This window comes from Anguilla rostrata, chromosome 16 (genome assembly GCF_018555375.3).
Source record: "Anguilla rostrata isolate EN2019 chromosome 16, ASM1855537v3, whole genome shotgun sequence".
Classification (NCBI taxonomy): Eukaryota; Metazoa; Chordata; class Actinopteri; order Anguilliformes; family Anguillidae; genus Anguilla; species Anguilla rostrata.
In genome coordinates, this window is record NC_057948.1 from 27,583,840 (window position 1) to 27,608,367 (window position 24,528).

The 24,528-nt window shown below is 43.7% G+C and overlaps 1 protein-coding gene across 2 annotated transcripts in view; it reads left to right on the forward strand.

Moving 5' to 3' along the window:
• The window catches only part of zfhx3b (zinc finger homeobox 3b), a 394,727-nt gene that overhangs the window by 57,944 nt on the left and 312,255 nt on the right, over positions 1–24,528 (forward strand). For both annotated transcript variants that reach the window (XM_064312994.1, XM_064312990.1), the window contains exon 4: positions 6,983–7,105. The gene's annotated coding sequence lies outside the window, so the exon portion shown is untranslated. The remainder of the gene's footprint in view (positions 1–6,982; positions 7,106–24,528) is intronic.

A 24,528-nucleotide genomic window follows, 5' to 3' on the forward strand; every position in this document is an offset into this window, starting at 1 on the left:
ATAAAAGGCCTTTCATGTTTGGGGGGTATGCGGAGGTCAGTGAGTGCTGGGGTACACAATGCGTTTACAAGGGCCGAGCCATGGAGGAGATGAAATGGAGTTCTGCCTATGATTGCCAGGTGCCAGGGAGAGTATTATTACAGGAAACCTGCAGTCTTTCCCCCCCCCCCCCCCCTTTTTTTTCTTTCCTTAGCACGTCTTTCCAACCTGTTGTAGGCTTTTGCTTTTGTTTGAAGAAAATAAGACGCGCATGCACTTACTGCTTTTAAAATGTCATTTTATTTATCAACAACGTCTAACGTTGTCTGTACACATGTCAAGTTGTGGCATGTTTCTATTGCAGACTTTAAAACATGTAAAAACCGACAGTTTGTCAGACGAGCAGGATTTTTTTGGTGCATCTTTCCCTGACTGAATTAACCTCTATCCTCAGGGCATTTCCCTCCCAGTCAGTTTGATATGACATGCACTGTTGTAAGTGATTCAAAACCGGGATCAAAAAGACAAGAGTATATCGTAAACAGGAAGGAAAAGCAGGCACTGTATGGTAATGCGGCAACATGGACACCAATGCTGTGATACAGTAGGCCTGCTTGCTAGCACATGAATGCCGTATGATGATCAGAGGGAGTGTGTGCTTGTGTGTGTACGTGTGTGTGTGGGTGTGTATGTACGTGTGTGTGTGTGTGTGTGCGTGTATATATGCATGCATGCTCGCTCGCAAGGTTCAAGGCCCAAACGGTCATAAAAGAAAGAGATCAGAGGAGACGGCTGGATATTTTTTGTTTTGATTCGTTTTAATCCACCCCTCGCGGTGTCCCTTCCGCTCCCTCTCGGCGGATGATGCGCGCGCGTCTCCGCCCCGCGTTTCGGCCGCCGTCGCGTTAGCCTCCCGCTGTGCTTTAGCGGGCGTCTGTGTTCCGCAGGCCCGCGCGCTTCATCTGCAGCTGTGATTGCGTCCTGCCAAGAGGCCCCGAACCCGACGGCGATTTCCCGCAAATGGGGTGTCTGTCATTAGCGGCGCCGGCGAAACGTGGGCCCCGTACGGGCGCCAGCTTACCCGTGCAATTACCGTGGCCGTCACGCAAGGGCGGACGATATCGAGGAAGATATGTCGAGGCGTCGAGAGATCGGTTATTGCGTAAATAAATGAGTATTTTTGTAATATTTCTCATTTCTTAGTTGTGCTTATGAGATGCAGCAAAGTGGGGTATTTCAGATGATAGAAGTCACATTGTGTGTAAATTTAAACATGCGTATTGGGTATAAGCTATAAATCACTGACCCCTGTCATCCCACCACAACTCATCTATCTCCTATTGCTTTTTTCATAACTGTATTTTTTTCTATTCAGCACACTGTGTTGGAGGAGTTGTAGCACTATTTCCCCCCTGCTGAAGATGGCTCCTCTCCTCTCCTCTCTCCTCCTCCTCTTCTCTCCTCTCGTCTTCTCCTCTCCACCTCCTCCTCCTCCTCTCCTCGTAAACTTTTCAAAGCAGGTGAAATCCCCTGTAAAATTACCTGCAATTTCCCGTGCTCCGGGCCGCATGTTGTCTGGGCATGGAAATCGATGAGATCATTGTGAGGAATTTGGCGCGGTGTGTCTGCACCGCCGGGGGAGGCTGCAGTTATGGTAATGCCGTAATGACAGGGGACAGGGTACCGTGATATCTACCTCTCTATCTGCGGCGGATCAATGTTTTACAACAGCATCGTTTAACCCTTCCCACGCCGCCCTCCTCCCTCCTCGGCTCGTTTCGTAGAGGGCCCTTCTGGAGGACCTCCCCAGGAGGAGCCGGGGGGGGGGGAGCTCCCGGCAGGAGCAGCAGACGGGTTCGCGCGTCCCGCCCATGCCTCACGGAGCCGGACTGACTCCTGGCTCCCAGACCTCCTGGCGGAGTCCTGGGGTTCCGCAGCGTGCCGTGTGCAAACCTTAGAGGTCATGTGGAAAAGCATACATTGAGTCTCGCTGGGTTTTGCATGTGGAATGTAACACAGCGCTCCGCACAGCCCCCATGAATAATGGATTGGCTGTGTATTACACTGCCTGATCCGTCAAAAAGTATATTGTTTGCCAAAACTGTGCTAAGCCAACGACATCATTGCATCTTTTAAGAAAATGGTGAAAGAAATTTTTGCCTCTAATGTACAGAAGTGGTAAGACCACTAACCCCTTTAATTAATACTGCTGTAACATAAGAGGATTATTGTGTAATGGTGACAAAGGTGAGGACAGAGCGGGGCGAATTTCTGTAGGTAGCATGGCTGTGCGTGTTGTAGGCCAACCCATCTGTACGATCTCTAGTAGGGTTAGAACCTGGCGTGTGAAGTATTGCTGTCTTAGCTTGGAGACACAATTTATTGTATATAAAAGGATCTCATTGTGCCTGTCGGATTGGCACCAACAGCAATCACTTGTCTCTGATTTATTAGATAGCTGAGGAAATTAATTTCATTCCAAAATGCACGGTCGGAAATTAGATGGAGAAACGGTGTGAAAGAATCCGCGATTGTTTTCCCTCGTCATCCCACCGGAGGTGCTGATAACCGCTGATCTCTTCGCTATTATTAATGAAAAACTTTTTTTATATAGAAATAGAAAAGCCGCTCTATCGAGACTGTAATTAACTTCTCTATCTCCCGATCCCGAACTCCGTCTGAACCACCTATTAGGATTCTCTGAAAACCTTCTCGGCCTCTGGACTTCACTAAGTCTTGTTTTGTTCTTCAGCTGGGAATGCTGAGCGCTTGTATCCACCACGTACAGCTCTGAACCTTTGATAAAATCCAGGTGTCTTAACTGACCCCATCTGTTGAGCTTCTCAAATCTATCTTTGTCCTCACTCTGATCCTGTACCTAGCATTGTGCAAGAAGGGCTTCACAAGCACTTTAAATATTTGAGTTAATTGCTTTGTCAGTGATTTGCATATTTCGGCCAATCACATTGCTCCTGTGTTTTTTGATTGGTTGTAGATTTTGTGCTCTGCAGAACTGACACAACTTGCTTATGCCATTATACTTGGGCTTTGAAGATTTATTCGCCTGTTTATACTCTAGCTTTCACACGCCGTTTGTGAGCAGAAGGGAATCTGTTCTAAAATGAAGGCGTGCTGTTTCTTGGGCTTCATGGGCATATTATGAAGCGGTTATCAAAGTAACCTTTTAGCTTGCTTCATTATGTTCAGAACTTTGAAGGTGTCCATAAAGGTGTGTTTAATACAGACAATATTGACAGCACAATGTTTTTCAGAGGCTGTAATCGTGAGCAGCTTGTGTAATATGTTACCTTCTCCCACTGCGCTTTTTTAAAATCCCAAAACTCTTCATGGTTGTTTTTCTGCTGTGCTATGAGCTACGGTACATTACATTTTTGATATGCACCTTTCCTTGAGATAAAACGGTCCTGAGGTTTTCAGTGGTTCTGACAGTGGGATTTTCCGTTTGATCCATTTTGAAAATACTTGAGTAATTCATGCAGAGTTTATTTATATTTCATTTGAAACTAGTGTATACAGAATTTGATGTGCGTATATTCACACACACACACACACACCGACACACACACACACACACTCACACGCACACAGATCTGGCAGTTCGCAGCACAGTCATGAATATAGCATTGTTGAAACGTGTCACATGTAACATGTATGTGCTCGTCCTCGCACCAGGGGGGCCCAGTAGGTGCCCGGAAGGTGAGAGTTAGTTGGGGAGGAATGGCGATCTCCATCAGCACGGTCCTGCAACCCTGATTCTCATACGAAGGCAAACAGGCAGCCGGGCAGGCGGCCCCCTGAAATAGAATTACAGTCCTACCTCATAACCTATCAGCCAGCTGATCAGAAATTCATATTGCAGCCCATCTGTTTCAGCCCTCAGCAAGGTTGTGTGATTGAATTTAAATAAAGAAAATGGTACAATGAGGCTTCTGTGACACCGTGTCTCCTGCACACTCGCACACGCGCATACACAAACGCGCACACGCGCCTACTGTGTGCGCACGGAGTGCTGCATCCACTGCGCACATTTGCACGCGCACGCTCTCACACGCAGGCTAATATGATATTTGATTGTTTTCCCCTTTATTTTCTCTCCCTCTCCCACTATCTCTTTCCATTTTCTCCCCCATCAAGGCTGCGCCTCCATTTTCTCAGAGTAGAATGCAAATTGGGTGAAACACTGATCAGAACTTATTACAAAATGGAGCCCAGCTTGAGAAAAAAAAAAAAAAAAAGAGTGCGTCAGTGCGAGAGCGAGATTGGGAGGGGTTGGGGGGAGCCAGCAGGAGAACGTCGCTCTGGCGGGGATGGGAAAATTAGATTTATTTTTTCATGGGGTGTAGAGAAGGGGGTGGGGTTTTGGTGGTGGTGCCTTGGTAATTTTTTTTTTTTTTTTTGATTCGGTAGGAAGAAAATGAAAATGATTTGTGAATGGCTTTGCACCATACCGTTCCATTCCTCTCTGTCTGTCTATCTCCCTGGCTTACCCTCCTGATTTTTATCTGCCCTCCCTGGCCCCTTATTATGGTTGGAACTCAAGGTTACGCGGCGTCTGGACATTTAATCAGGCAGTGAAAGTTAGCGCAGCGTTTTCTGCGAATTTGCTGTGCTCTTCGTTCCCACGTCACGAGGAGAACATTTCACTGCATTATGCATTCAGACCTCCGTCCAGTCTCTCCCGCACACTCTAACTTGATAAATGAACATGACCTTGAAAAGTATACGTATTACAATATAATCATTTTTTCCTTTTATTTCATTCTGTTCATAGACAAACGTGACGAATGCCAAGCCCGTTATCTCCAGATCTTGCCTAATGTAGATAAGAATTTGGGAATTTTAAATTGAATTCAACAAATGGGAGACATATGGCGTCTACATATGTGGGTGATTATTGGTAATTGATGCAATTGAGTCTTTTTCCCCTTGACCCTAAGCATATATTTTTTTGCACCTTGTCAGGAATAATAAAAATTGCAGACCGAACTTATGGTATGTCAGCTTTTTGAAAGCTTTAATTTTTTTTTAACAATTTGCCTTGCAATTTGGCTTCAAAGCCCTGTGTAGGAACTAGGAAGTGTTAGCCATAACACGCTAAAGCTCTGTTTTCACAGAGCTGACATGCTTTCTGGAGTTACTCTAAGGTCCTGAGTTGGAAAGGTACATTACCCGCTCCGATTACCCAAGCTGAATAAAACATCTTTATTTATTCACCAGAATTATGTGATGTTACGCGAAACAAATGGATTACAAAAAATAAAAACATAAGAGAAACAATATTATATTGGATAAAATACAGTTGGTGGTAAAGATTTATGCAATACAAAGCTTTCTTTATTTTTTGTCACAGTAGAGACCAGCCAGGCAGTGGCCCATGCGTTTCTGTTCAGAACCTCCGGGCAGCCATGATTCCATCTCACAGGAAGTCCTTCCTCGGGCTTCTCCGGCTCTGTGCCCGGATGGTGGGCTGCAGTAGCTCTGCTGTGACAGTAGATGGTGTGCCTCGTTCAGGCTTTCTGGGCGCTGTGCGAAGCCTCGCTCGCTCTCTCTCTCTCTCTCTCTCTCGCTCACTCGCTCACTCACCCGTGGCTTACACCAGCGCTTGGGGTCAGCACTCACAAATCCGCCGTCCCCCTCCCACCCCCCCTCGTCCCCCCCCCCCCCTCCCTGTCCAGGAGGCACATTCACCAAGGTGGCAGTTATAACAAGCTCCCGGGATCACACAGCCCCAAATGAGCCAAATCAAACAGAAAAGGCGAGCCTCCTCGGTATCCAGACAAACCCCCTGCAGTGTGCTACAATTCGGCCGAATATGAGATGAATTAGTGTGATGTGACACAGCGAGCCTAAGGATAACCTATTGCACTCTTTGAACATTTGTTATTAATTTCAAATCCAAGAATGAGTACCAGAGCCCATTTGGATGATTGATGAAGATGAGGGAGTTTTTTATTAGAAACATGTTTTGTCTCCGTATCACCACAGAGCCCTTCATTTGATGTCCCACCATGCTAGAATGAAGCTGTTTGTTTTTAGATTATATGTGTTCATGTGTTGAAGTGTTGATGGCCTATTCCTGTCCTGAGCTTCTATCAGGCTCCTCCAATAGATCTGAAGAGGGAGCGTCTGATAGTTTGGGCATTGCAATGCCCTTGTGATCTTTTAGATTAGACAGCAGGTGGATTTGGCACACAAAATAAGGCCTCTCTGTCTTCCTGTCTCATTTTCTCTCGCTCTGCAAGGCTCCCTGTTCCCTTTTTTTCCCTCTTTTCTGTTCTTTATTTTCTCATTCCGACTCTGTCCCTTTCTGATTTCTCATCTCCACTCTCTGCTGCAGCCCGCATCTCTGTGCATCTCTCATCTCTGTCAATCTCTCCCCTCCGGTGCTCGCCGCGTACTGTTGTGAGGTCACCCCAGAAAAAAGCCGCCAGTGCCTGTCCCCCATATATGGCAATGCTTGTCTGTCACCTTCTGAGTGCACACATACCAAATATGTCTACCCCCTACCCCCTCCACATGCAGGCACGCACACACACACACACACACACACTCTCTCTCTCTTTCTCTCTCTCTGTCTGTCTGTCTCTCTCTCTCTCTCTGTCTCATGTAAAAATATATGAAGGGTGGCTCCCTTTTGTGAACTCAGGAATCAGAATCGCAAAAAAAAATAAAATTGCTAAATAGAAAGGAGTGGGAACATCATCTCTGGACGCCAGTGCGCTCTGCGGAAAGGGGGCCGCTCAAATTGCGTGCGGAAGAAGGACAATGAAGAGATAATGTCTGGCAATGTTTTCCTGTATATGATCATTTGTATGTTGATGTTACTCTTTTATGACCCCCTCTCTCCCCCCGAACCCCCCCCCCCCCAGTGCCATCCCAGTGTGTCGGCCTCACATTTACCCCCACATCGGCGCTGTGCAAATTTTTATGGCGTCAGAAAAATGGCAGCATGAGAAATGTTTCTGCGTTTTGTGTTTTTCAGCTCCAGTGAGCCCAGAGAACTGCAGGCGGAAGATGGCTTCACCCCGGGCACTCAGCCGATTCCGCGAGATGCTCTTTTCCTAGAGAAGCCGGGCTGAGGAGTCCCTGCGTGCTCATCGAAAAGGTAATGACACTTTTCTTATCCCGCTCACACCGCCAGAGGAGGCGAACATCTGTTTCCCCCTTACTTCTAAATGAACCATTTGCATGTTGGGTTTTGGATGGCTATAGATGGTTTGAAAACACTGAATAATCTGAATATTTGCCAGCGGTTTTTTTTTTTTACATATTGGTAGTGGGATTATATTTATTATGGCTCTGATTTACATACATTATGTATACATATGTATGACACTGTGGTAGCAAACAGCATAGAAATTTTTTTCCAACATGCTTTCTTTTTATTATGTTTTTTTTTTGTTTGTTTACTTGTACCTAAAACTAAATATTTGTGGTAAAATATTGGGTATTCACGGTTTTATTAATTAAATTCAGTTTTTTGAATTTGGGCCTTGCAATAATGCCACGACATGGCAAGTTAAATGTGGCATAACCAATTGTTAAAATTTGCTGTGGTATTACACTTTACTCATGTGTGTGGCCTGTAAGGAGTGTCCTTTTTAAATCTGCTTTTAGGGCTTCACGCGAGTTTGTTTTATCGGAGCTCTGCTTAGCAGGGATAACCTTGAGCGTGAGTGTAAGGAGCTGTGCTAACTTATTCTGATGGGCTGCTTGTATAGTCCCCCGAACGACAGGATGAAACACAGAGGTGTGGCGGAGGCAGCGTGTCACAATGAGTTTGGCGGTACCGGCCCTGCGCTCCCCTTCATACGCCTTAGCACGTAGGCTCTTCCTTCACACACGCTCTGCTGCGTGCTCAGTTAGATCACGTTCCGGTCTTCAGGAACACACACACGTGATGCCGCCCTCGCTGTACTGCTACGTGTATTAGTATTGCTAAAGTTATAAACTTTACACTCATGTTGCCATTGGTTTTACCATTTCTAACAAAAAAAAAATTGCTTTGATGACAGCATTGAACTACATTGATTAAAAAAACAAAACAAAAAAAGGCTTTCTTTTTTTTTTTTTTTTGCAAATGTGGTTAAAAGGCTGGCAGACAATGTGTGCCTTTGGTTTTTAGGCAGAATGATGAAAGCGATGTTTGCAGAAAGGCACTTAGGACCGATGCAAATAGACAAAAGGAAAATCTGGGGCATCGTAGAGTCAAACCTGCCCCAGTGGTGACCCTTTCTCCCGCAAACACTGCAACAATTTGCAGTTGCACAGAACACACCCTCTGCCTACCCTCTCCCAGGTGATGTAGTGCATGTCACGTTTTATCTCATTCCTGATGCTAAATGCAAAAAAGAAAATGGAAGAGAATTGCTTTTTTTTTTCTTTACACAAATCTTAAACATTTATGCATTTTCTTGTTCAATTGATTTGACCGAAGACATTGCTTTCCTTGAATATCCTTAGAGACAAAAAAGGACATAAAGCCAGAAAATCCATTATTGCCATGTACCCTTATAGCAATAAATCATCTATCCAAAAATCTAGCGCAGTCTCAGGTAGATTATTTTACATGGTATTTGTATTGTTCTGGTGAATAGGGACTTATAAAAAATATATAACTAAATTCAGTTCTCTGTAATTTTGAATATTTCAGTTTATAAAAACATATTCAAATTGGTCAATGCAAGTATCAGAATTACTTGCCATATACATGTATGCAAAATAATTAGTTATACATGGTGACATTCATTTTCTTATGGTTTTAAATAAAGGTATTAAATCATTTAATCAACCATTAATACTTAAGAATTATAACATTTAAGAAATATGGGGAGACTATTTTAGTGAGATGCAATAAAGAGTTAATGTATTAATTTTTTTAATTAATTTAAATGAATTTTAAATAGTAATTTTTTTTTTGCTCCATCTATGTTCATATTTTCTATTGGGAAATGTTTCAAATCAAAATGGCTATTTTTGTATGGAATGTCTGAATAATTATGATTGCTTGTATGTTAGGACACTGGTAAAGTGTGGAAGAGGAGCGTTTAACAGAAATCTTTCACAGTAGTTTTACTGTAAAAATGACTTGCTGTACAGTTAGAACTGGCCTGTGTCTCTGATCTCGAATGGAAGTAGCCTGAAAAAAGCCCTTTGTCGCAGTGGTCAAACTGATACCTTGTTGTAATTGCACTTCTTTCCAACATGTCTTCCAAGCACAGTCTTGGTGGTATCACCACTACTGTGCATTAACTGTGGAAAGGAATATTATCATGCAATGCAAAAGAAAAAAAGGGTTTTTTGAAGGTTTGATTATTTCATTATCTCATTTTGACTCTAAACTAAGTTACAAAAGCAAGCAAAAAATACAAAAGCAATCTCATAAACTTCCTACTGATGCAGTATATACTTAAACTAAATTAAATGGAAACAATGGAATCGAATACTTGTTCCCAGACAGAATGTTTGTGTTTCATCATCAGAATATTTCTGTTTTATTATATTTACATTTTCTAACAGAATTACAAAGCATTACTTCATTGTGGTAAGAAAACGACTTTAAAAATTGAGAGTGCATTTTCCTTAAGATTTGATGGACATACTGTATGTGTGTGTGTGTGTGTGTGTGTGTGTATGTGCGTTTGCTGATTTCTAGGGAGGGCGTTGTATTTATGGGGAAGGGGTTGATTTATTGGGATTGTTTTTTCTTTTAAAGTATGTGTTCTTCAGCATCTTCTTTGTATAAAAATAAAAAATAAAAAGCAAAAAGGCTTCCCCCTCCCCTCAAGATCAGTTTGCCCTTCCAATTCATCAGCTGCTCCAGTAGCCATGAATCTTGTCACTCCTGCTTCTCGTCAGCCTGACTGTGGAGCGTTCTGTGCAGTGCTGGGGCAGCGCTGGGATGCCTGCTGGACAGGGCTGAAGACTGACCTCTGCACACTGTACATCCCCAGTCCCAGCGCACAGCCCAAGCACTCATCCCACGCACCGAACACATAATCATATCTCACCGCAGGAAGGTAGGAACGCATTCAGAGCGTTTCCCCCCAGATTGCGCTCGTGCAAAGAGGTACACAGCTCTACACAACAATGGACAAACCTGGATGGTTATTGTGTGAACTGCGTCATAACGGTGGAGTAGAAAAAATGCAAAGATGGAATAGAGTAGAAAGTATGCAACCTCTTTTAATATGAGTTTTGAGAACAAGGCCTGGGACAAAAAAACACTTCAAATTGCAATACTTATCTTGTGGCTTTTTATATATGAAGTTAATATTATTGTTATTATTATTATTATTATTATTATTATTATTATTATTATTAATAATATTGTTGGAACATATGTTGCCTTAGTTCAAGCTGCTAGTATTTTCTCCATGAACTTGAACATGGCGCTGTTTTCGTGGCTCGCTTTCAGCACCAGGATGATGTGCTTTGACAATGGTAGTTTTTTTTTTCCTTTCCGGGAAAGTCACGTCCATTCAGACAGCTGCCATAAGCCATTAGCGAAATTTACCTTCCACTTTTTGTCATAATTTTATTTTCTGTAAACCACTGAAATGCAGTTGTCAGTTTATTGATCTGTTTCTGCTTAAGAGATGTTCTTTTAGATTCTTTTCGCCTCCTCCCATTCACTTGGTGTCTTTAATTGAATTTTAATTGCCCTAATTAATACCTCAGCTTGTGAATAATTAAAAGTGTTAACTGGATGTTAAATACATTTGGTCTTTTTTTTTAAGCAGCATGAAAAAAAAAATCACCTCATTATACTTAATTTTTTAAATGATATTAATTATTCCTTAGTGATACTTCAGGTATAACTGCGAAAATTCCCACCCTCAATTACTATATCACACGTTAAATGAGTTTCATACAGAAATATGTGTTCCTGACATTTTCCATGTCGTAATTACTACGAACAAAATGTTCACTCTGCTGGGAATTTTAGAGCAAAACAACTGAATGTGAAATTTAATGTAATGAACTCTTAACTTAAATAGACTCTTAACTTTATAAGGAATAAAATTTTGAATCAAAAATTTTATCTTAACTTATTGACTAGTTTGAGTATTTAGTCCACTACTGTAGTCTGAGCTTGGTACAAATAACAAGAACAATTCCGAACAACACACCGGACGTAGTCCGTCATTTTTGATGCCGACAGAGACAAATGCAGTTGATTCTTGCCCCAGAGTGGACGGGATCATTGGCAGCTGTGGTCAGAGATCAGCTACTGCCAGTCCCCAGCTGTTCTCATACTTGTATGTATTTTTTAATATATTTCAGTCATGCAGGGAATTTTTAGGTGACACGAAATCAGGATGTATCTAAAACGGTCAGACCTGGTGAGGAACAAAAATCCTAAGAGCTCAGTTTAATAAATTCTACTCCATCACTGCTGCTTTTGTTTATTGTTATTGTTGCTGTCATGGCTACTCCTGCTAATACTGCTGCTACTGCCAACTGAAATGGAGATTAAACAGTCTATGATATTCTATGTATCGGGTTTATTTTTGCTTTACATATAATGTTACATTTAGAATGTCATTATGGTGCAGAAGTGAGCACGAATTTAAAAAACACAAAAACATTTCTCATTTTGATGGAGGCTTGCATGATATTCAGCCTGTGCCACTAGCTTGGTTGTGGACAGCACGAATCGAATCGAGTGGAATCAACCAGCGAGGCTGTTTCAGTGGAACTTTGTACTTCTGAGCAATGGTGTATTTCATTTGTAATTCAACTGGAGGGCTAAAGATGCGCTGTCCTGTTGGACAGAAAGCAGCCAGGAGCCACGCTGTCTTTTCGTCTGCCTGTCTCCCTCCCCCTTTCCGTAGCGATTCCCACTTCCTTCCCTCTTCGCTTGTGAAATTCCCTGGAAGAGGGATTTTTTTTGTGTTCATTATGACTCCTATGCCTCCTCTTAATAATAGCCCTTCTGAGCCTCCAAGCTTTAAACTATCACTTCCGCTCACTTCTCAATTTATCTTCTGCTCAAATGCATGCATACACACACACACACACACACACACCTACCGTCACAACACTCAGCACCCACACTCTTTGCCCAGAAGACAGCACATTGCTGGTATTTCATTTCACACCAACAGATGAACAGAAAAAGTGACTGGGGTGGTTTATGGAAGAAGGGGGTGGGGGTGGGGTGGGGGGGGGGGGGGGGGGAGGGGGTGGGCTGGTGCTCTACAACACAGGCCTGCCATGTTCTGTAAACACAGGTGCTCTTCATTTCGAAAAGAGAAGATGGAGCTACCAGTCCCTCTGTTCTCTCGCTCTCTGAACGCCGCGGTGGAACACGACTGCGGCTCAGGCTTCGTCAGAGAGCCTGGGAGAGAGCGCGGAGAGTGAGCTTAGCTAGCTAGCGGCGGGCTTTCCTCCTCCTCACTCTCTGGTGGGCATGAGCTGAACTGCGGGGAGAGGGTCGAGCACGTGCGGGGTGGCCGGGGCAGCCGTCATTCCCCAGGAAAGGTGCGCTGCTCTGTGAAAGAGCTGGACAGGTTACGGCCGTGCACCCGGCTGAGAGCGTTTATTTTCCCTGGGAACCGGCCGGGTGGTTAAAAGAAGGCCGTGAAGGCGAAGAGGCTCCTTGTGGTGAAAGGCTGGTTGGCAGCGATGAAATAAACCCGATTAATAAAACAACAGAGGGCATGGGAAGAGACTCGACGGGGCCAGTGTATCCACACCTCCCTCATCCGTGTATCAGCGAGGGGCGAATATTCGGGGCCTGTGGGGGGAACTCATGGCTCCCCCTTCTGTGTTTTCCCCTCAAACTCCACTGTACACAAAACCACGCTGCGTGGATGAAGTGTGCCGTGGTTTACAGTGTATTAGTGTGTGTATAATCTGTCTCACTGTTCAGTCTGCACGGCATCTTATCCTGATCCATCAAAAGAGGCTTCTGTCACATTCAGATAGACATATTTTGATACTGTAAACAATAGTAACATTCACATGTACATTGTATGTGCATTATTATGAACTTTTAAATTTTAAAAATCCCTTTATTGTAAATGACCCACTTTTGCCTTTGCATTGCTCCATGTGATTCATCTCTGCTTTGACTGATCCCCTCTCATATTTTGTGTGATGGCGGGGAGGGAAAAAAAAAAAAAAAAAAAGGAATCACAGCTGTCTCGTAGCGCATTTTGAAAAATGGAAATGCTGGGCGGAGTGGTTCGGAATGGGGTTTCGTGTAATCCTACGCTAAATTCACCATCAGATCTTCGTCAGGCCGCGGAACAGCGTGGTGAATTTTCCTTGTCTTTTTTTTTTTTTTTTTGCGCGTCCCTCAAATTTGAAGCTGGTGCTTCTCGGCTGCCTGACCCCAAGGCAAAACGCGCACGGCTGCTAGCCAGGCTGGCTTTCCCCTCGCACAGACAGCTGCCCTCCTCAAAGGATGCTGGAGTCTGGAGTGGGAAGGCCTATGAGCTCACAGAGGGAGGGATGGAGGGAGGGTGAAGGAGGAAAGGGGAAGAGGAGGGAGGGAATGTTCAGCTTTTTTTTATTTGGAGGGGGGGAAAAAAATAGAAGTCCTCCTTGGTCCCCGTGTTCTTTGTAGACCGTTTAGCTTTGACCCTCCCTTGGTTTTTCCACTCCCTCCCACCCCCACTGCACACCCCCCAACCCCCAACACCCCCACACCCCCCCCTATGCACACAGTCCAGCAGATCTGCAGGATACCATTCTCGCCAGCTTTTTATATCTACTACAGTAGTAGAGTGTGCTTTTTAATATATTTCTACTGTATAGAGTGTATGTGCCAACACGGTCACAACAGGCAGGGAAGGGATAGAGGCATGTAGTGAGAGGGAGGAAAAGAGGCAGGCTGGCTTTATGTAGTGGATGTGTGTTAAGCTGAGCAAAAGAAAAGAAAAAAAAAATCCATACAGAGGTAACATTTTTTTTTTCAGTTAAATTGTAAAAAAAAAAATGCGACAGAAATAAATTCGGCAAAAGACAAGCCCCCAGGCTGCGGAGACTGAAGGCAACTCCGGGTAAGTTGCGTGGTTTTTTTTTTTTTTCTTCCTTCCTTCTCCCTCCGCCGCTGATTACGCGGCTGCTGATTGATTGGTTAGCGAGGGCGGATTATCAGCGGCCGCTCGTCACCAGGTGCCCACTGATGAGAACGAGGCGGGGGGGGGGGGGGGGGTGGCGAGAAGGGCAGATATGCAGCCTTCAGTGCTGCGGTGCTTCTCTGTGTTTTCTTTCTTTCTTTCTTTCTTTCTTTCCTTCTTTATTTCTTGTTTTCCCCTTTTTTTTTGCGAGGTCTCCTTTGGTCTTGCCGCCCCCTCTTTCGTTAGCGCGAGCCGCCGCTGATGAGGGCTCCGGGTGGGAGGGTTAGCCGAGGGGCGGCAGGCAGCTGCCTGCTTGTTGGCGGGCGTCGTTGTGAATATGCAGATGAGGGGCGCGTGCGGCTGAGTGTGTGTCGGGGTGGGGGTTTTGGGGGGGGGGGGGGGGAGGGGGGTAGCCACCGCGCCGCGCCGCTGTGTTTATGTGCGCTCTATAGGGTGTCTGATCTTCAGCAGATTGCTGTTTGGTGTGATCAGCTGGCTCCGTTGTTGGGGTGCAGGGAGGGGGTGGGGGGTGGCAGGGTGGCGGAGCGAGGGAGGAGGAGGAGGAGGGGAGGGAATAATAGATAGAGAGATACAGTAAAGATGGGGGGAAATGCTGCTGGGGCTCCGGGCTTTTTTAACGCAGTTGACGAGACATGATGATTGCTATGCCCCCCCCCCCACCCCTCCTTAATGTGCCCTGGCTTTTTTCTCCCTCATTTGCATGTCAAAGCAATGGCAGCCTCGGTGCAGATTAGTATGGAGATGACATAATGATGTAATGGATTAAACGCACACGTTTATGTGCGGCTTTGCGTCGCGCTAGGAGCCGAGGGGCTGGGGCGCTTGCGCCAGTACGAGACGCAGGAAGGGCAGACTCCTGCTTTTTATTTCATTTCATTTCATTTCATATCATTTTATTCTGTGTGTAGCGTATCGCTTCAATGCCGGCTGGGAAATACCAGGTCACAACAAAGGTGTCAAATCTGATGCCAAACACAAGACTTTTGTCCGTTTTTTGACACTGATCTGAAACAATGGCTCGCAAACTGCCGTTTCCCCATCTTTCAGCGTATTTTATTTCAACCATTAATTTGCTCTGTTTTTTAAAAAGTAATATTTCAGTTGCTTATCCTCCCTCCATGAACTGGAGTTTTCTTTTGTTTTGTGTATCGATGTTTAGGTGAGGAACTGGTTTTTGTTGCTCATTATTTGAGCTTTAGAAAAATAGAGGTTACATTTATCTGGAAGTTAAAATCAGGAACGTGCCTCAGAACTGGTAATTCTTCACTAGGAACCTATAAGCCTGTCTTACATATATTAATATATTATGTTCCATATTAATAAGAGGAAAAAAAAAACTGAGGTAAGTTACATTTTAAATTCAATAATAATAAAAAAATCAGGAAAACCTTCTTAGCTGCCCCTCTTACGAGTCTATTCTCCCTCATGTCTGTTTGAAGTGCTCCTCTAAGACCATCAGAAAGAAGATATATTAGCTGTAATTCTTCCTGTTCTGAGGAAGAACAAGGCCAGAAGGGCTCCATTGTAAAGCCATCTCTCCCTCTCTCTCTCTCATGCGCTCTCTTGCTCTCTCTTTCTCCCCCCTTCTTCTTTAAGACTTCACAATACAAATTGGAAAGGAAAACTTGCAATTTGAATTCCACAAATTCCTCATATCTAGTTTGTTTTTTGCCTAACTTTGCAGCGGCCATTTTGTGGTAGTTGTTTTTTTTTTTACAAACGCGGGGCAGTGCTCGGAGAGGTAGAGATGCAGTGTGTGTTCTCCTGTGGGGTCTCTATGGCAATCCGCCTCTCTGACAGGACTGGACTGCCCCATGAGCACCATCTACAAGTCTGTGGCAGGCTGATGAGTTTCTTAAGTAAGCTTGGCTCTTGTGAGAAGTGGCACAACGATGATGGACAGGTTGCCTGTCCCCTAAAATGATTATGTATTTCCCACTATGGGTAAATGCATATTCAGTGTACTTTTCTGCATTCTTTGTTGATTAGGTATGTAAAAAAAAACCATCAGATTACCTTTGTGTGATGCAATTCTTATTTTCTTTTTTTTTGCATGAAAGCTGTATTAATGGTATAAATAAATATAATTATAAATACAGAGCTGCAGCTTATTAGAAATTCCATAATTCCATCATTTTCTGATCCTCACGCAGATGCCATTTTTAATTTCGATCAGTAAAGCAGAAGGGAGAGGACTTGCAAAGATGCAAAGACTTCAGATGTTGAGCAGTGTATACTGTAAAATACTGGGCAGGCGTGTCTGTCTGCTTGCTTGCTGTACATATGCATGCAAGCATGTATGTGTGTATGCGTGCGCCTTTTGGGGTGTCTTCCTTTTTCGGAAACGCCGCCGATGGCAACAGAGTGGACGCGGGGCGACGGGGCCGGCGCTTGAATTAGTGCTGCGTCGTCAGCAGTGTAATGAGTAAGTGTTGTGACAGCCGAGTAAAGTGTATTGATATATTTGGTGGGAGTAATGAGCTGTTTGGGAGGTGGTGCAGGGGAGTGAGATGCGATGCTTTATGGCCCTAGCCCCCCCCCCCCCCCCCCTCCCACCCCCCCCCCCCCCCCGCCACGCAAAGGGGTCCACAGGATGCAGTGCTGCTCATCCCCCCGTACCGCTCCGCTGGTAACAGAACCTATATCCACATTTCCATCCACCCTCCTTTTTTAATAATCTCTGTTATTTACAACAAAAAAGGTCATATTCATAAAGCATATTCCTCTGTACCCCTATGGTAAGGTATGATATGCAAAGCATGGTCTCAGGGAACAGGGAGAAAGAATATAGAGATGGCAATAGTTATTATAGATCCTTAGTCATGACTATTTCAGAAAATAAGTAATGATGGCAGACTAATAAAATAAATTATTTTAAGGCATTAGGCTCCTGTAGGTGGCTATATGATATTGCTCTATGTAATATTTTGCAGAATATCAGCGGGATGTTTTATTTGTGTGATAAGCAAACACCTTTTTTCCAATATCATTAAAGAAAATAAATGTTGTATCATTTATTCCAGTTAGTGTGGCTGTAGACATACCTCTAATTGCATTACTGAAATGTAGGGTTTGCTTTGTTTTAGGCCATATCTCAATTGAAGTTTTTGGAGCCTGTAGCCGCTGTGATTCAGATATAATTAATATAAATTAGGCTGGACTGCCCCAGTGAAATTGCACACTCTAATAAATACATAAGAGGAGAATAAATATCGATTGCTCGGCGCATGTGGACAGTACAGGTTTGATTTGATTTCACAGTTTACAGGGCGGCATCAGTGTGTGTGATTGCGTATGTGTGTGTGTGTGTGATTGCGTATGCGTGTGTGTGTGTATGTATACATGTGACTGTAATCCTGGTCCTTGTGAGTGCTTGCACCTGTATTCTTGTGTGTGTGTGTGTGTGTGTGTGTTAGTGAGTGTGCCTGTGTGTGTGTGTGTGAGTGAGTGAACGCATGAGATGAAGTGCTTGTGCCTGTATGTATGTATGCATGCATGCATGCATGCATGCGTGTGTGTGTCCGTGTGTGTATGAGAGAGTGAGCGCGTGTACGTGTGTGTATGTGTTTGTGACAGACTGTGTGTGCGGGTGAGATGCGCTGCTTGCGCGTGTATGCATGCGTGTGCGGGCGTGTGCGGGCGCCCTTTTCGGCACACGCAGAGACGTTGCGTGGCGTGAACTCCCGGCCCCGTCACTCCACAGTGCAGTTTTCCCCCTGCTCCTCTTGGGTCTCTATTGCCAATAACGAGGATAGGCAGGAAAGAGGATTATGGGTATTGATCTACCCAGGGGGATCATTAGGCATCACTATCAATCCAGGGCTCCCAGCGCACCACACCGGGCAGCACAGACATTGCCAATTTGTCCCTATTAGAGAACCTGGTCTCTGGGTGTCTGCTAAAATAGAGGCTGCCTGTAGCACTGCTGCTGTGCGGCCTGATCTGTGCCCTGTGGTCTGGCACATACGGGCACTCCCGCGGGTGTCACCAGCGCCCCTGGAGGGGGACCCAGGTGAAGCAGAGGAGGGAAGAAAGATGCCGAGTGTGACTGGGTGAACTATTTTACCAGATCGATCATTTTGCGCGGACTTAGACATAAAAACTCACTTTCCGCTGCGCGACAAGAGTATAACTGCTTGAGGAGTTGAGTGTGTCGTTGTGTTTAATTGCATTAGATCTTAATTAGGTTTTCTTCTCTGCCTTAATGCAAGGGGAACAAAGTCCGATTGCTGTTTTGGGAGCGAAATTGAAATTTAATTGCAGTCTTTTTGGCTTGCATTGATGAGGCATGTAATGTAAAGGGCAATAGCAGGACATGCCTACACCCTCACTGCATGCTTCTGCAGCCTAATGTCCAGCATATCCCAGTTTACTATGCAATACTGGGCTAGAAAGTGAATTTATACATCAACATAAATAAAAGTTGATAACCTAATTGCTGTAAATGAGCAGGCCGCATCCTACTACTTTAGTATAATTCAAATAAAAATCAAATAATCCACATGTAGCTAACTCCACATGTTGCTAAGTAGTCGGTTTTGTAGTGTGCGGTTTATGGGCTTAACACTGTACCTTTTCTTAGTCTAATAACCCATTTTTCTAGTCCTACAGACATGGCATATGTGGTCTACCCATAAGCCTCTGGGAAGCCGCATCCCATACACTTGTGAATGGTCTGAAGTGCCACAACATCAAATACACATTTTCCTTTGTGGTCATGTGGGTCAAGACTGAAATAAGACAACCGGAAATAAGAGCTTCTGATAAATCTTTAAATAATTTAGACCGGGTTAACACAAACACGTTTTCCCACCTCAAGTTCAGTTGAGTTTATTGGAGTATAAAAAAAAAAGTAAAACCATATTTTTATTTTATTTATTTATTTATTTATTTGACAGAGACAATACACATTGATCAACATCACAGCTACGTGATGCAAATGTGCCAGGTTTAGCTAGATCGCTAATTTCCGTCTGTTGTCCCTGGGCAGGCTGATGTTAACCATAGACGTCCAGGTGAGCCTTCCCCGGTCGCGGCTACAGTAAAGCCACACCCTGCTGAGCTGCTCACCTGGCGCAGCGGCGCGTGCGTTACCCTACAGGTGGTAATTGCACCCCTAATTGAATGTGGCACCACAGCTGAGCGGGCGGGGCCGCGTAGGCTACGTAAGCTGGTGCGTTCTCCGGAGTAAACCCTCTTCATCCCCGCCGCTGTCAGGGGCCCCTCTCTGCCAGCGTGGCGGCGGCGGCGGCGGCGCACGGGGGAGACACTGAGCTGGCACCCTCCGCTCACGGTGATGGGCACTTATAGGGTGACAAGCCGCGCGGAAGCGCCGCTCCGAGTGGCAGTGTTTTGACACGGCGACAGCCGAGGTGTCACCGACGCCGATTAAAAAACTCGGCGGCGGCAGATTATTCATGACTCGCATTGCGCCGCGTGGAGAGTCTCTCCTCCAGCTCCCAGGGGCCAGACTGGCAGTGCCCCCCCTCCTCCATTTCCGTAATCTCTGGAGCAAAGAGGTGCTACGGCTAGTGTGGCTAGTGCTGTAGACTGTGTAACTTTGTGGCCTTAAAGTATAATTTTTAGCATTGATTATGTTGTTTTAATTTGGTGTGAATTTTGCTCAGGACTATTTTCTCCTTTAGAAATGTATTTTCCCCACATAAAAAAAATCTCCTTCAGGCGATTTTATTCAGCATTTATTTTAAATAAGAAACGAAGCTTAAAAGCCTTTTGAATTTTGGTGGTAATACCACTGTGTACCTGCGTATCGAATTGTGGTAATTAAACATCTGTCTAACACCTTCATCTCTGTACCCACCGCACTGTGTTTGTTTACTTTATCTGGCGAAAACTTGTGCAGTGTTTGTGTATGTGTGTTTGTGTATGTGTATGTGGTGTTTGTGCACACATGGGCATGCATGTATGTATGTGCATGCGTGCGAGTATAAGTGCACGTGTGTGTGTGTGTGTGTGGTGTTTGTGCACACGTGGGCGTGCGTGTATGTATGTGCATGCGTGCGAGTATAAGTGCACGTGTGTGTGTGTACATGTGTGCTTCTGAAGGGACGGTGAGGTTCGCTTGCTTAGGGAAACTGTGCCTGCCCCTAACACACAGGCTTCAAGAATCCACACTGAAATACAATGTCACTGTGAGAATTCAGAAGAGTCACAGTAAGTTCAGAGTGGGGCGAGTTGAGCACCCTCGCCAGGTGCTGTTTTTTTGGGGTTTTTTTGTGCCTGCATGACCTCTGAACTGAGGAATGTCTCTCATTCACTCTGTCTGAAAATTCCCAAAGAGAATTTTGGAAATGTTTCTTTTTTATTTTGTTATGTTTGCTTTTAGAATATCTATGAAATGTAATTTTACAATCAAAATTTTGGGTACAGCTGTAGTTTAAAAAAAAAAAAAATACAAAAAAGTTCCCAATAGATATTGTTATTCAATAGTTATTTCAAAAAAATACATCAAATCTACAAATTTTTAATGAATATCAGTATGACGTTCCATCTCCTTCAGCATTGTCTGTGAACTGTGTATCTTTGCTCGATCACCAGTAGAGGGCAGTGTGGTCTGTTCAGCGGCACAGGCAGTGGTCACAGTGTAAGGAGGTGGCATTGTTCCAGCGCAGTACATGTAAGAATATGACTCCCTTTGTTATTTCAGACGCACATACGATACACAGGCTCTGTTGTCTCCGCGCTCACACGGGTCGTCCGCGGTTTGGTGAAAAATTATCTGATTGCGGCAGTGACACGCCCATCCTGTGCCGCGGTGCATTATATTACACTTCATTTCAAATTCTAATTCTGTCCTTCTGTTGCCTGTGCTCTGCTTGTGGGATAAAACCCTCTCATAAGTTGCACATGTTAAAGAAAAGAATTGGAAAAAATTGGAATTAATATGGGGAAACATGCAGTATATGTTCTATTTGTAAATCTTTTTTGTGTGTGTGTGCGATTGTGTTTTTATGATGTGTTGACAGTCCAGGTACAATCGGATAAAAAATATGTATCATTCATGATGTTTTAAAAAATGCAGAAATAGAAAAATGTGTTACACTCATTTGTCCTCACAAAATACGCTGGATGCAATTTTCATTGGCAGGAGAGTGAGCTGATCCTGAATCATAATAATCTGTGTGTGCGAGTGTGTGTTTGTGCATCTGTATGTTTGTGCAAGTATGTGTTTGTGTGGGAGAGAGTGTGTGTTTCTACGTGTCTGTCAGAGAGAGTGTGTCTGTGTGAGAGTGTGTGTTTGTGTGTGTGTGTGTGTGTAGAGAGAGAGAGAGAGAGAGAGAGTGTGTGTGTGTGTGCGCGAGCGTGTGCGCATTCGTGCACGTGTTTGTGTGTGAGAGAGAGTGTGTTTGTCTGTGTGAGAGAGTGTGTGTCTGTGTCTGTGTCTGTGTGTGTGTATGTGCGAGTGTGTGTGTGTTTGTGTGTGCAAGAGAGTGAGGAAAAAGAGAAGGGAGATGGATGAGGGCCATTGCTGGGCTTTGGGGTGTTTTAATTATAACGGCAGTCTGTCGCTGGGTGGACGTCCGCCGTCTCTCCCTGGCTTTACGTCTGTTTCATGATTTGAGCTGTACCTTCTTCCCTAAGCCCTCAGCTCCTCTGGCCAAACAAAGACAAAGGGAGGGCGAGGAAGGGCTTTAAGAACAGTAACTATCTCTTGCTTATGTTTAATATCTTTCAATCTCTTCTGTTTTTGCACACATGGGAGTTGGGTTAACTCTTTAAAAAAAATAAAATAATGATCACAGTATAAAATGAGCTGTGCACAGTTAGCGCCAGGCTGAGTGCCCCCAAAGACCATGATGTGTCTCCCCATCTGAATTAAAGTGGCCTCTGGCTCCTGTAGACACAGCCTGCAAAATAAGAGAGGAGAAGAAGCTTTTTTTTTTTCTTTCCCTTTTCTTCCCCTCTCATTTCTTCTCCCCCTTTTTTTTTTTTTTTTGAAAGAGGAAATCACAAAAATGTCAAGCTTTCCAGCATCATAGTGTCTCTGACAACACTATTGGCTAAAGAGTGAGTTCTGTCGATGGGCAGGCTGGTCACATGACCACACTCTGTCACCCTCGCTGCGGGGGAACTCCACTGCCTCAGATTTCACATTTAGACATATTCTTAGATTTATACTTTCAGTTATTTCAGCATGCTTTCATATTTTCTTTTTTTACTTTGCATTTAAATGTTTTCCTGAAAATAAATTCTATAAATAATAATAGTAATAAGTATTGCACAAAATTATTACAATAAAATATTAGCACATGTCTTAATGAAATTGGAGGTTATTGTTTAATTAGCAAATATATTTATCCTTATGAACAAATCTCTGTCCTTTTGGTTTGATTACATATTGACTTAAAATTATTGTATGCTTGCAATTAATATATATTGGTAGTCTAAAAAAATACTGTAATGTGAGCTGGGATTCATTTACATCTTTTTTATTTTGTTATTGGTGAATGTGTGCTTCATATATCTATTGTAGTATTTTGTAGAAATACTATTTTCAATTTCATTCATGTTTATTTATTCCTGACTGCATTGATAGTTTGTATGTGTCATGCCAAACTACACACAATTCTAATTATTGTTGGTAAAGTTCCAATGAAGAGCTAATTCATATTTTTTTTTTTGTGTTTTCGTATAGTAATATATTCTGATTATTTGATTTGCTATTCATTAAAAACATTTTATTAATTATTAAATAAAGTAATTTGTGTTAATCTGTGGTTAATTCTTATAAAAAATATATTGAAATGGTTAAAATGACTGACAAATACATGCATTACATATTTATCGAATTTATCTTTGCTATAATTATATACTGGTACAATTTTTGCATGCCTAAGGTGCCATGCAAATATCCGGTATTTTTCTGGGGGGAAAAAAGGAATTTGTGGACAGGGCTAAACACACCGCAGTGGCCAGAAAATGTATATGCAATATCCAGCCTGCATTGGATCTCCATGACAACATGGTTTTGATATCTGCTCCTTTCCTGACATTTCCCCATTTGGTGTTGAGTCTGAATTGCAGTGCCCCCCCCCCCCACCTCCCCCCACCCCCCCTTTGCCGGTGTGTCATATGGAAAAGGTGGGGGTATGAGGAATCTAATGGCTGTCTGCTCTGATTGTCCCAGCCATGGCAGCAGAGACAAAGCAGATGAATTGTGAAATGTATTCGAAGAGATTGGAGACAAGTGCATGTCAGCACCCCCTCCATCTCTCTCTCTGTCTCTCCCTCCCTCCCTCTCTCTCTCTCTCTCCCACTCCCCTTTCCCCCTCTCTTTCTGCACCCCTCCTCTCCATCTCTCCTCTTTTTGTCTGACACACTGAAAAAATTGGGCCTGACAGCAGTGCTCTGTTTGAGCAAAACATTAAAAAAGAAAATGCAATTTTCTCCTGTTTTTATTTCATATTAGGTATTCAGACAGATTTACCTCAGTACCGGCCTCTGTGCTTCCTTAGTATCATGCATATATTGTATTTGCATCATATTAATTGTGCTAATTGGTTATAAAATGCACATAAAACACAAGCTATGATATATGAAGGCTTTTAGTAATTGTAATGCTTAATAACAAACATATAGAGACCATTTTACTTAGACTTGTGGTGGGGATTAAAAGTAAATACATTTATTATTATTATTATTACTATTATTATTATTATTATCATCATTATTATTATTATTATCAGTGCTACATTCTTACCTGTGCCACTCTCACTGGTACCTGTCGTTCCTGTTTTTCCTGTTTACCCTCCCTTCCTGTGATCTCCCTGTGAGTGCACGGGGCTGCCCTGTGTCTACCCCAGGCTGCGTTCTGTAGCAGCCTCTGACCCCGGCTGGGGCAGCAGTGGCCAGGTGCTCGGCAACACCGTTCCTCTGACCCCGGTTTGGGAGCAGTGCCCTGCCAACGGCCTGGTGCTCGGCAACAAGCGCCTCTCTCTCTCTCTCTCTCTCTTTGCCTTGGTTCGAGTAGCTATAACTGTAACTGTGCCACACACCCAGTGGAGGGCCTAGGTGTGTTACACTGGAGACGCTGTTCATCTATAGCTACTGTTGAATTCTCACGCTGTGCAGTATGTACCAGATTTTATTTAACATTTATTTAGTGTGCATTTTCCAGTGTATTTAACCAGCTGTAACATGGGAGACAATGCCAGGCTGTGGTCTGGAGAGATGATCAGTAACAGAGGGCAATCATGTAAAGTACATCGGCACTAATATTTTGTAGATAGCTTGACCAGCTTTGTAAATGTGAATGTAGGGTATAGATCCTTCTGTAATATATGCCACAATAGTTACAAAAATCCTGATAATGGACATAGGTGTACTGCTTCTGTTCATCTTTTTCATATGGGAATATGCAGAAAGAGATATGTTGAATTAAACTGGATTAAATTAATTCTAAATGAATTTATTG